The sequence below is a fragment of the Tiliqua scincoides genome, chromosome 3, assembly GCF_035046505.1.
Source record: "Tiliqua scincoides isolate rTilSci1 chromosome 3, rTilSci1.hap2, whole genome shotgun sequence".
Taxonomy (NCBI): Eukaryota; Metazoa; Chordata; class Lepidosauria; order Squamata; family Scincidae; genus Tiliqua; species Tiliqua scincoides.
The window spans coordinates 85,335,191-85,347,793 of NC_089823.1; the positions used below are offsets into that span (position 1 = coordinate 85,335,191).

Consider the following 12,603-nt stretch of genomic DNA (forward strand, 5'->3'; position numbering starts at 1 on the left):
GCCCTGGTGTTATCCTTCTTATTCCTCAAGGCCAGCTGGCTTTCTGAATTTCTTTTCCTTTCCATTTCAAAGTTAGCTCTCCATCCCCCTTCCTGCTGCTTCACACCTTTTCCACTCTGCCTAACTATGCAGTTCTAACTTCAAAGGCATAGCTTCCTTTCCCATATTTACCCTCTATGTTAAGTACTCTCCCTCAGTTACCTGTCCCATCATCCGTTTATATATTAAATAATCCCTTATAATTCCAATTCCCCTTAAAACCTCCTTCACAGTACCAATGCAGGGTTTTGCACCAAGGATCCAAGCAACCTGGTGCTAGCACTACCTCAGAGCAATTTTGGATGTTACCAGTCAACTTTCCCATTCTGTTTTCAGTTATATCAAACAAGCATCATCAGTCGCAGGGCTGACCAAACCATGAGGCCGACTCAAGTGGTCAACTCAGGCAGCAGATTGAATGGAGCATTCATCCCTGCCCACCTGCTTGCCTCCACTGCTCTTTCTTCTCCTTCTACTTCCTGGATTGGAAAAGGAAGTGGGGGGGGCAAAAAGGAAGAGGAGATGTGGAGGGGAGGAGAGCACGCTGAAGAATGGAAGAAGCAGAGGTTGATACATCATTAGGCAAAGGGGGCAGCGTTTGGCATCAAGAAGCGTTGGGCCAGCCCTGATCAGCTGGTTGCTGAAGATGCTACAGACAGTCAGAAGAATTTGTTTCTAATGGTGGAAGCCACTCTCAATTTCCAGTGGGATTAGGAGCAATCTAGTAGGCAAGATGGTTTGAAGTTGAGCAAAAAGAAAGTAGTTTGCGTCATAAACATATAAAATCTCCACCCTGTAATGTGAAACTGTAATATGTATTTATTATTACAAAATAAACTGTACCAAGCTGAAAATCCTTTACATTTACTCATGTTACTAAAAACCAAGCTTTTAAAATTCTAATTATACCTTTTCCAGATTTCCCCTGGTGGCTCTGGTCACATTAATATTAGGGGCAAATCAAAGAAGTTAAAAAATCTTCAGAATGCTTGTTCTTGGTACAAGTAACAACCGGACGGACAAGAAACCCTTCTCATCCTTCCACCAGGATGAGATTCAGTCTACACCTCTGGCAATGTTGTTTTACAAGGTTCAACTGAGATGAGATTTAAATTTAACAAGCTTTTTGCTAACATCCTGAAATGCCACCCAGAAATAGTTTTGTCCATTAAAAAAGGAAAATTCTTCTCTTTACCATGTTAAAATATCAGAAGTGCGCACACACTTCTTTACAGCAGTGGTTCCCGTATTGTGAGCCATGGCTCCCTGGGGAGCCAAGGAAATCAGCCAGGGGAGCCATGATATCCTCAGAAAAAACCTGCCACCCTATACAATGTATAGGATTATAACCCTAATGGGGAGCCATGGCCAATAGCCCAATAGGTCAATAGATTGTCTATTACAAAAGACTATACTAGAAACACAAAGCAGAGCAAAACCTCACAAGGATGGTCATGACAGTTACAGCAGTAAGAAGTTTTACAGTTTGGCTCTTGTTAATTAATGTTTAACTGCAATGTAATTAACATTTTGAGGCACTCCCAACTGGGTTTTGGTTGAACGACTGTTTATGTGGTTTAAAGAGCTAACATAACCATCAACACAAGGTAATGATAAACTGCACTCTGATGAATTGGAAAAAGCTGTTTGCTGGGGCATTGTCGAGTTTGCTATTTACTGCTTCCCCTGGAATACTAGTAAAAGAATGATAAACAATTCCAGCCATCTACTGTGCATTAATGATGCTTGCAGATGAGCAAAGTAAAATGGATTATAAGAAATCCGCTTATCAGAAGCAAGCAAAGTCAATGAACATTGGCAATCAAAACAAGTACAACATAAATCTGCAAAAAAAAAAAAAAAAAGTCATTCAGTGGGCAAAGCATTGAATGTGGATCAGCATGCTCACTGTCCAAACTATTGGCAAATATACAAAAAAGGATTATAGTGACATGACTCAGAGATGTGATGATGTGGATAGATCAGGACATTACAGTGTTTCACATAACTAAGGGCCCAGTCCTATCCAATTTTCCAGTGCCTGTGCAGCTGTGCCAATGGGGCATGCACTGCATCTTGTGGTAGGGGAGCAGTCACAGAGGCCCCCTTATGAGAAATGGGAACATTTGTTCCCTTACTTTGGGGCTGCATTGTGGTTGCACCGGTGCTGGAAAATTGGATAAGATTGGGCCACCCAGGATTGGGCCCTAAATTCTGGTCCAGTGCTGGTTGGTCTCTATCAATCTACACATGAATGTCTGTAATGATGGTCATAGTGGTAGAGCTTTATATTGAAGAACTTGTCTCTGGGCACCCAGTCACTGCCCCCTCCGTTGAGGTGGTCCATCTTGTAATTAAAATGAGAAAAGCATTCTACAGAGCAATAGCAGAAGGGTTGATTTACAGCAAAGATCTAGAAACAGTATTTAGTTTCAGGTCAACTTCTGAATAGATTCAGGGTAACTCATACCATCTAGTTGCATCATGGTGCTCAGAGACTTGGACTGTACATCACTGTAATACCTGACAGCATGAAGCATGTTTTTTCTCTCTGTAATTCATCAATATATGCCCTTCAACATGTGTCAAGATGGCAGCCGGGGAGGTAAAAGTCATGTTACAAATATCCAGAGAAAACTGACCCATCAATCTATCACCTGACTGTCAACTTGCCCTATGTTTATGAGAAGCACATGGCATGAAGTCAACCTCGTTTCAATTTTGGCAATGTGAAAATAGCCTCTTGGTTTGAACGTCACCACATGTGGTCAGATTCTGATCTACATTTTCACTTGTATGTTTAGAGAATGTCCAGTGAAGTCAGTGGGTTTGTTTATTAAGAATAGAATTTAAAATATTCCATCTTAGGGTTTCAGATTCACAGTAGAAGATTAACTGCAAGTGTGGTTTGCAGTGCAACTTTGACCGTAATGTAATTGCAAGTTACCCTTGCATTTTACCTTGCAGAAGCTGAGTATTTCTTTAAACACAGATATTCTCCTTTATTCACATTCATTGGCAAAAGAACTATATGAAGACATTCAGCCCAAATCAAAATAACGATGAAACAATTTCTTTGTAGTCGCTACCAAGTTTTTTTTTATAATTTCTTCTTTGATATCCCTTCTTTCCGAAGCTGTGTGCTCGCATGTGCTGATGGATAATGTATGTAATTTCCTTATAAATATCTTCCTTTGTTTTCAAGATATGAAGAACAATATTTTAAGATTCTTCCAAAAAGCACTTGAAAAGAAAATTAAATCAGTTGAAACAGCCTGAGATCACCAATATGGAAAAAGAACTTTTGTATATATGCCAGTCTTACGCATGACATTTTCAGAAAGATGTGGATAATAAGTTTGTTATATGACAGGGATATGCAAATCCACCACAGCTAGACTTGAGCCCCCGCCCCCTTTGACTCAACTCATACATATGAGTCCTAATGGGTAGTCATGAGGTGTCATCCAGAGTCTAGACATGTTTTAACTCGAGTTCTGAGTCTTTTTGAGACATGCGTCAGGCATGGCTCTATGGTAAAAACTGAGCTGCTGGCAGGATGTGTGTGTGTTTCGGAGTTCTCATTAAATGTTCCCTGCATGTCTCCACCAATCCCATCGGTTCTTCAGGTGAAAGCAGCCGAGCAGAATGTGCCAATCAGTTCCTGACAAACACCAGTTATGAAACAGAAACCCCCCCCCCCCATTCACATCACAATTCTGCACTGTGAAAGGGCACTGAGCATGGACGGACCTATGGGGAGGAGAAAGGAAGGAGGCATCCCAGCTCAGCAAGGCACAAGGGGGTGGGATGAACTGCGCCAGAGCAGAGACAGAAGCAGCAAGCGGGAGGAGGGTCAAGTGCAGCAGCTGGGAGGCTTACCAGCATGACCCAATCTTTCAATGATCAATGAAGAGAGCCATGAGTGTCTCTTCAAATACTAGGAACTACCTCCTCCCAACTTCCCCACCTCCTTGGGCTTCTCCAACCACTCCTAAGGCAAGAGCCCTACCCCCATCGCTTAGGCTTCTCCTTCCACCTGTCCAATGATCATTGGTTCCTTCAGAGATGGACAAGAGAGCCACTCCTGCCTCCCCCCCCTCCTGCTAGATGCAAAAGCAAAACATCAACCCTTCTCTGCCTCCTGGCTGGAGCTTCCCTGCTACTCACCTGATCTGAATAATGGCCCCAGGAAGTTTTTCACGTGCAGAAAAAAAGTAAACAACCATGCACACTCGATTCTGTGCACGTGGGGACTCATTTCTGAGTTAGTGGCCTCAGACTCAAGACAGCGCTTGAGTCATTGACACAGATGACTCGAGTGTACAAGAGTAAACAAAAAACATGTGCTTTCGCGATTCAGACTTGAGACACCTGCCTCAAATTCCCATTCCTGCTATACAAACACTTTAAGAAAATGCAATAATAAAGCGTGTAGAAGGAGAAACTTCAAATAGCAAAATGCTCACTGATCTGGGCACAAACAATATTTCTTTGGATTTTGTTATTGGAGAGATATTTGTTCCTGTTATCTGGGGAGATATTGGGAATATTTGTTACTGTTGGGGAGAGCCTGCCCTGCCCTGCAAACCAACATGTATCTGATCAAGGTACCAAATAGCTGATATGGTATTCTCCCTTAGACAACTGCAGGAGAAATGCAGGGAACAACGACAGCCACTCTTTATAGCCTTCATAGATCTCACAAAGGCTTTCGACCTGGTCAGCAGAGACGGCCTCTTCAAGATTCTCCCCAAGATTGGATGTCCACCCAGGCTCCTCAGCATCATCAGATCTTTCCACAAGGACATGAAGGGCACTGTTGTCTTCGATGGCTCCACATCAGACCCTTTTGACATCCGAAGCAGAGTGAAGCAGGGCTGTGTTCTTGCACCAACCTTGTTTGGGATTTTCTTCGCTGTCCTGCTGAAGCAGGCCTTTGGAACTGCAACAGAAGGCATCTATCTCCGGACCAGATCAGACGGAAAGCTCTTCAACCTCTCCAGACTGAGAGCAAAATCCAAAGTCCAGCTGAAATGTCTGCGTGACTTCCTCTTTGCTGACGATGCAGCTGTCACTACCCACTCTGCCAAAGATCTCCAGCAGCTCATGGATCGTTTTAGCAAGGTCTGCCAAGATTTTGGACTGACAATCAGCCTGAAGAAAACACAGGTCATGGTTCAGGATGTGGACTCACCTCCCTGCATTACAATCTCTGCACATGAACTGGAGGTTGTCCATGACTTTGTGTACCTTGGCTCAACGATCTCCGACACTCTTTCTCTCGATACCGAGCTAAACAAGCGCATCGGTAAAGCAGCTACCACGTTTTCCAGACTCACAAAGAGAGTCTGGTCCAACAAGAAGCTGACGGAACATACCAAGATCCAGGTCTACAGAGCTTGCGTCCTGAGTACACTTCTGTACTGCAGCGAGTCATGGACTCTTCGCTCACAACAGGAGAGGAAACTGAGCGCTTTCCACATGCGCTGCCTCCGACGCATCCTCGGCATCACCTGGCAGGACAAAGTTCCAAACAACACAGTCCTGGAACGTGCTGGAATCCCTAGCATGTATTCACTGCTGAAACAGAGACGCCTGCGTTGGCTTGGTCATGTTGTGAGAATGGATGATGGCCGGATCCCAAAGGATCTCCTCTATGGAGAACTCGTGCAAGGAAAGCGCCCTACAGGTAGACCACAGCTGTGATACAAGGACATCTGCAAGAGGGATCTGAAGGCCTTAGGGATGGACCTCAACAAGTGGGAAACCCTGGCCTCTGAGCGGCCCGCTTGGAGGCAGGCTGTGCAGCATGGCCTTTCCCAGTTTGAAGAGACACTTTGCCAACAGTCTGAGGCTAAGAGGCAAAGAAGGAAGGCCCATAGCCAGGGAGACAGACCAGGGACAGACTGCACTTGCTCCCGGTGTGGAAGGGATTGTCACTCCCGGATTGGCCTTTTCAGCCACACTAGACGCTGTGCCAGAACCACCTTTCAGAGCGCGATACCATAGTCTTTCGAGACTGAAGGTTGCCAATACTACCAAATAGCCCAGGTTTTATTGTAGAGCCCTCCAGCCAACCTACCATCCTGACACACTGTAGCCTTCTAGCTCAACTCTTTTCATAGTGGAGCTGAAGTCATCTCCGGAGATTGGACATAGGGAAATCAGAAGCACCAAGAGGAAGGAATGGACTGGTATGTGACAGAGGGTGCCTACTGCAGCAGCCTGTCCAGTTAGCCACAGCCACACATACCCCATGCCCATTGCTTCATTACCAGCATCTCCTGGCATGACTGTCAGCAAGCTGCCCTTCCTGTCCCCTGATACTGCCTACCATGCACCATGACAGCAGGGAAGTCTCCTGTCATGAAGGAGTATGTATCTCCCCAAGGAATAACAGAGAATGCTGCTGACACTGAGAGAAGAAAGAGCCAACCCCCTGCAGCAGAATTCCACACTGAAGTTAGCTGAGATAAGGAACATCTAAGGTGGGAGGAAGTGATTCCTAACTAAAAGGCAACAAGTGTGAGCCAGCCAAGGTTTCTAGTGAATGGTATCAGCCCAGGATATCAGGCTAGCCGGAGGGGCTTTTTAGTTCCTTGAAAGGATTCCCTCCAATGAGTTGAATATCTATAATTTTAAAGGTGACCTTAAAATAGGGATGCTCAACTTTCAGCTGACTTGTAAAGTGTCTGAGATACCAGTAAAATATTGCACCAAACCAAACTTAACACAATGAGACGTGCTCACACAATGGCTGCTCTTATATACACCTTTTTGATACATCTAGTCAAGACTCGTACAGGTGAAGAAAAAGGCAAGTAGAATTTCACCTGCCCAAGTATTCTCGCATCTAGTGGGGAAAAGACAGTCAAATAAATGTGCTTCTAAACCTCAAATGACACACATAGCTTCCACAATATATATCCTACAGTCCAATTTGATCCTTCCTACACTTTTGTTACTTCAAGCTGTTTCAGTCATTCCTATTTCCTTGATAGAATTTCCAGAAGGCTGAAACAGGAACTACCTGAATGAACTTGTTGTGCAGGCAGAATTCCTGGCAAAGGAATATTCCCAAGATTATTTTTAATGTTCTGTCTGAGTTTTTTTGGAAGAATACAATTAAATGTCTCCTTTATATAATATTGACTATAGTGAGGCATCATTGTGGTTTGGCTAGGATGTCAAAGTAGTGAAGAAGGAAGGCAGTCTATTGCACTGTTCTCCAAAACACTGACAAGACTTCACAAGACAATGGATTTAGACTAGAATATACCTATTAAGAAACATTCCTTTCAGAAGGCATTACTTCAACCCTGCAATCAGGTGAAAACACTCATGTTTGATAGCCTTGTGTCTTGCCACAGCTCCTCCCCACTGGGCCTCATGCCCACTTAAGGCTGATTAGTTTTCCTTGTTTAACTCACAAGTGCAGCAAGCAAGAGTCAGGTCCCAGTCCAAGGTCAGAGTCCAACGTCAATAAGCCAAGTCAGTCTCCTACCTGCACTCCTTCTACAACCCACAAACCCTTCCTGCCTCAGGTGCTCCTTATATCCCTGAGGGCCCTATTGCCTTCAAGTGGCTGCAGTTGTGCAGCACACTCTGCTGGATGCCTAGGCCTTACCCTTAAAGGGGCCACTGCTGACACCACATCTACCTCCTCACCAGATCTTAATACCTTTCTAATGATCCCAAGCATAGAATTGGCCTTCTTCACTGCCACCGCACATTGGGTCAACACTTTCATTGACCTGTCCACCACCACCCCAAGATCTCTCTCCTGATCTGTCACAGACAGCTCAGAACCCATCAGCCTATATGTGAAGTATTGATTTTTTGCCCCAATGTGCGTGACTTAACACTTACTTACATTGAAATGCATCTGCCATTTTGCTGCCCATTCTGCCAGTTTGGATAGATCCTTCTGGAGCCCCTCACAATCACTTCTGGTCTTCATCACTCAGAAAAGTTTGGTGTCTTCTGCAAATTTAGCCACCTCACTGCTAACCCCCGTAAGAACATAAGAACAGCCCCACTGGATCAGGCCATAGGCCCATCTAGTCCAGCTTCCTGTATCTCACAGCGGCCCACCAAATGCCCCAGGGATTTCCCAAATGTCTCCATGTCATGTATGAACAGGTTGAAAAGCACCGGTCCCAGGACAGATCCTTGGGGTGAAAATTGCCCATTGACACGCACTCTCTGTTTCCTGGTCTTCAACCAGGTCTCAGTTCAGGAGAGGACCTGCCCTCTAATTCCCTGACTGTGGAGTTTTTCAGTAGCCTTTGGTGAGGGACCGTGTCAAACGCCTTCTGAAAGTCCAGATATATAATGTCCACAGGTTCTCCCGCATCCACATGCCTGTTGACCTTTTCAAAGAATTCTATAAGGTTTGTGAGGCAAGACTTACCCTTTCAGAAGCCATGCTGATTCTCCCTCAGCAAGGCTTGTTCATCTATGTGTTTTGAGAGTCTATCTTTGATTAGGCATTCCACCATCTTACCCGGTATAGATGTTAGGCTGACTGGCCTATAGTTTCCCGGGTCCCCCCTCTTTCCCTTTTTAAAGTGATTTTGTATCACTTGAACTGCAATCCTATACACACTTTCCCCAGAGTAAGTTCCATTAAACTCAAAAAAAGCTTACTTCTAGGAAGGCATGTATAGGATTGCACTTTTAATAGGCTACATCCAAACTTTATGTTCGAGGTTTACAGTATCAAATTTGTAAACGGTCTTGTGAGCCAAACTTTCAATAGAGCTTTACTTTAATGCCATTTACATTGCTATTGAGCAACACACTTAGACCCCAATCCTAACCATGTCTACTCAGAAGTAAGTCCCATTATAGTCAATGGGGCTTGCTTCCAGGAAAGTGTGGATAGGATTGCAGCCTTAGAATGGCACAGTTAGAGTGGCTGTTCAGAAACTATTAGCTTTTCACAGGAGAACAATATAGTACACAACAATGATCACTCTTCAGGTATCCATAACAATGAACCACCTGAATGTTTTCTCCCTGGTATCATATATACCCCAGACCTACCCTGCTGTGGAATTCAGGCTCGCCTGAGATGACTTGTTTTCCCTTGACTTTCTTGGGTCTAGCCTTCTAGAACCCTTATTAGAGGAAGCAGGAAGAGGTTGCTGGTAGGTTGGTAAACAGCTTTGCTGAGAGTTCTTGTCTGGCTGTGCCTCAAACTTCAGCCAATCAGCCAATGTGCTGGCTGGGGCTTTTCCCCAGGGCAAGGGGACAAATGACCCCACACCTCAAGGAGACCTCATGCAAAATTGCCCTGTGGGATGCAGTTGCATCAGTGTGGGGGAATTTACTCTGGATTGGACTGCTAGTTTGTGTTCCTGTCCTATAACCTAGGTCCATCATCAACTAAATAGAAAGTGCCTCATCTTAATGATTATTTTTAACACTGCTGTTTAGCAAAGACTCACTTTGCTAGTGAAACTTTAAAAACTAACATTGGGCACAATCCTAAGCAGGTCTACTCAGAAGTAAGTCCTGTTGTGTTCAATGGGACTTACTCCCAGGAAAGTGAGGATAGGATTGCAGCCATTGCCAATTATTCTAGCGTCCTCTATCAAACATCTGCTGGTACCACAGACTACAATGGTCCTTCAACTCTTGTCTTTTTGTCATATAACAGAGCAGACTTATTCTTTGGCATTTCTAATTAAGCAACTACTAGAGAAACAGAGAATGTTTTTTAAATCATCACTATTTCAATGACAGACTCGAAGAGTCTCATTTCATGTCTGGGTATCCCACTGCTCCTATAGCCTGAGATGACATACACAGATGTGGCTTCAGCACTGCAGTTCCTTATTAGTCAGCCCCAAACTGTTCTTATTTACAGGAAACACATTTTATTTGGTGAAGCAACCGGGAACAAAAGAACACTCAAAAATTCAGGGCTATAAAATGGGAGGAGACATACAGTAGCTGCTTATGGAAGCCATGCTGTGAGATGTAGAGGTATATAATTTTCAGGGAAAGCAATTTTTCTAACTCTGACTCTTTTCTCCACAAAACTAAGAGACATTGTTCCCCTGCTCTCTGAATAATCTATGACTGTGCATGAAAGGTACAGACAGCCAGCTCATTGCCTTTTGGGATTTTTTTTTTTCAGACGTGATTCTACCATATGAACATGTGGCAATAGCAGAAAAGAGCTAGTGTGAATTCCAGAGATGCTGTACAGCCAACTGATCCTCTCAGATAGTTTGGAAATGTACCAAGCCTGACAGATGGGTTCCAAGCCAACAGTTTTTAATTTTGTTAATTAGATCACTTTAAAAAGAAAAAAGAAAAAAGTGGCCTTTCTCAAATAATTGCCTGTCTAGAGCCAAACTGAGAAAATAGGCTAGATAAATACAACGCATCAAGATGGAATATTGTAGCATGAAATCTTGAATGGAATTTGTGGGACATGAAATCTGTGAATATTTTTAGCAGCAGTAGGCATGTAGTGCTTCAGAAGATGTCACAGCGTACTTAATGCACATGTGTATGGAAAAAGCAGCCTGGAATTAAGATTAAAGCTTCTTTAAAAAGTGATGCTGCTTAGAGGAAACAAATGTTTCTAGGGGATATCCTGGAAGATTCCTCTTGCAGGTCATCACAGGGTTGCAGGAAGCGACATGAAGCTGATACGAGAACAGAGTTAAAGAGGGTAACAAGAAAATGGGACTTGAGTCAACTTACCAGTAAAAGAATTCATCTTGCTTTCCTGTAATGCCATCAAAGCTGTTCACACAGTCTTGCTTGCAAATATGCAGAGGATGTAATATATGACCTGGGCCATCTGATACTGTTTCAGTGGTCTGGCAGTGACTCCCACAATTATGACAGCACTTTAAAATGCCATGCTCACAGGAATGGCTCCCTTGGACAGGTCAGGTCACATAACAAGCCTTCTGTGCTCCTATTTGCTCAGAGCTAGCTGGGTGCAGTTTTGACCATGTAGATCAGCCTTTGATAACACTTTTCATCTGTCCAAGAAGCTTACAGTCTAAAGGAGACAAGGGGAAAAACAGAAGGAAGGAAAGGAGAGACAGTGGGAGGGATGGTTTCACGCAAACACAATTGTATATATGTTCAATAGCCCAATCCTAAGGCTCATTTACACTGCTAGAATGAGTGTTCCAGCAGTGAAAACTGCTTTATGGCAGTCGTAAAGGTGACAGCACCAGCAAGTGCAACCTGGCAACTACCACAAGCAGTGAACAGCTGGGTCTGCACAATGATGGATGGGTAATGCCTGCTCTTGCCAGTAAGCTCACTCAGGGGTTGGGAGGGAGGTGATGGAAAGGGGTGGGGTGGATGGAATGGGGAGGTGACAGAGCAAGCAGGAGGGTAGGAAGGGGTAGGTTCAGCAGCTGCAGCACCCACCGAATCATAACCCCCTTCCTGGGCCTAATTTGACTTCACCTGTCAACATGGACTTGCACCATAGATAGTGCTGGCAGTGGGTGCTTACCCCGGGGGAAAGGAACAAATGTTCCCTTCCCTTGAGAAGGCCTCAACATGCCAAAATTCCCCTGCAGGATATAACAGGCGCCACACTGGTGCTGCTGCATCACTACACAGGCAGTTAAGTAAGATTGGGCTGTAAGTCTTTGGTACAGTTAGGAACGAGAGTTAAGGGAACAAGGTTAAACAGAACGGGAGGGTTTTGAGAAGAGCAGAAAGTGGCACTTTGAACATGCGAAGGAGATGGTTCCATCTATGGGGGCAGCAAGGGAGTGAGGAGAGTCATTTAAGTGAGTGGAAGTCCTTTGGCTGGCAGTACAACTCTATGCATATCTATTCAGAAGTAAGCCCTATCAAGTTTAATGGAACAGTGGCCCCAATCCTAATGAGCTGCTGCGAGGTCAGAATTCATGTTCCAGAAACGCAGCATCCTTTCCAGCAACATAAACACGATGCGCTGTCACAAGCAGCCAGACTACTGCCAGAAATGACAAGCAGTGGCAGCCATATGACAGCAGCAATGCCAAATGCCCCAGCACTGGCAAGTTGGCAGAGGGTGGGCAGTGCAAGGAGGTGGGCAGAACAGGGCAGGGAGGGGGGAGAATGGGGCAGGGATCAGGGCAGAGAGGGGGTATCAAGCTTTGGGAGGAGGTGGTTATCAACTGTTACCCTGCAGGTGCCTGATCTTGTCTGATCTCAGAAGCTAAGCAGGGTCAGGCCTGGTTAGTACTTGGATGGGAGACCGCCTGGGAATACCAGGTGCTGTAGGCTTCTACCATAGTCTTTCAAGACTGAAGGTTGCCAACCATCTTCTCCTCCTTCCCAAACTTGACTCACCTCTTTGGGTCCTCTCAGAGTTGTGCTAGTCATTTAGTTATTTGATTTTTCTCTGTAAACCGCTTTGTGAACTTTTAGTTGAAAAGCGGTATATAAATACTGTTGATTGATTGTTGATTGATTGAGTCAAAGAGCTGGTTTAGATCCATGTAGACCTATTGGGGTAGTAAAAGTTTACCCCAAAGTAAAAGAATGAAAACCCCCTTTCTACAAGGACGTGTCTGTGACTGCTCC

At 44.5% G+C, this 12,603-nt stretch overlaps 1 pseudogene; it reads left to right on the top strand.

The window, feature by feature from the left end:
- Positions 1-12,186: 12,186 nt before the first annotated feature.
- On the top strand, positions 12,187-12,303 carry LOC136647147 (5S ribosomal RNA; annotated as a pseudogene).
- Positions 12,304-12,603: the final 300 nt, after the last annotated feature.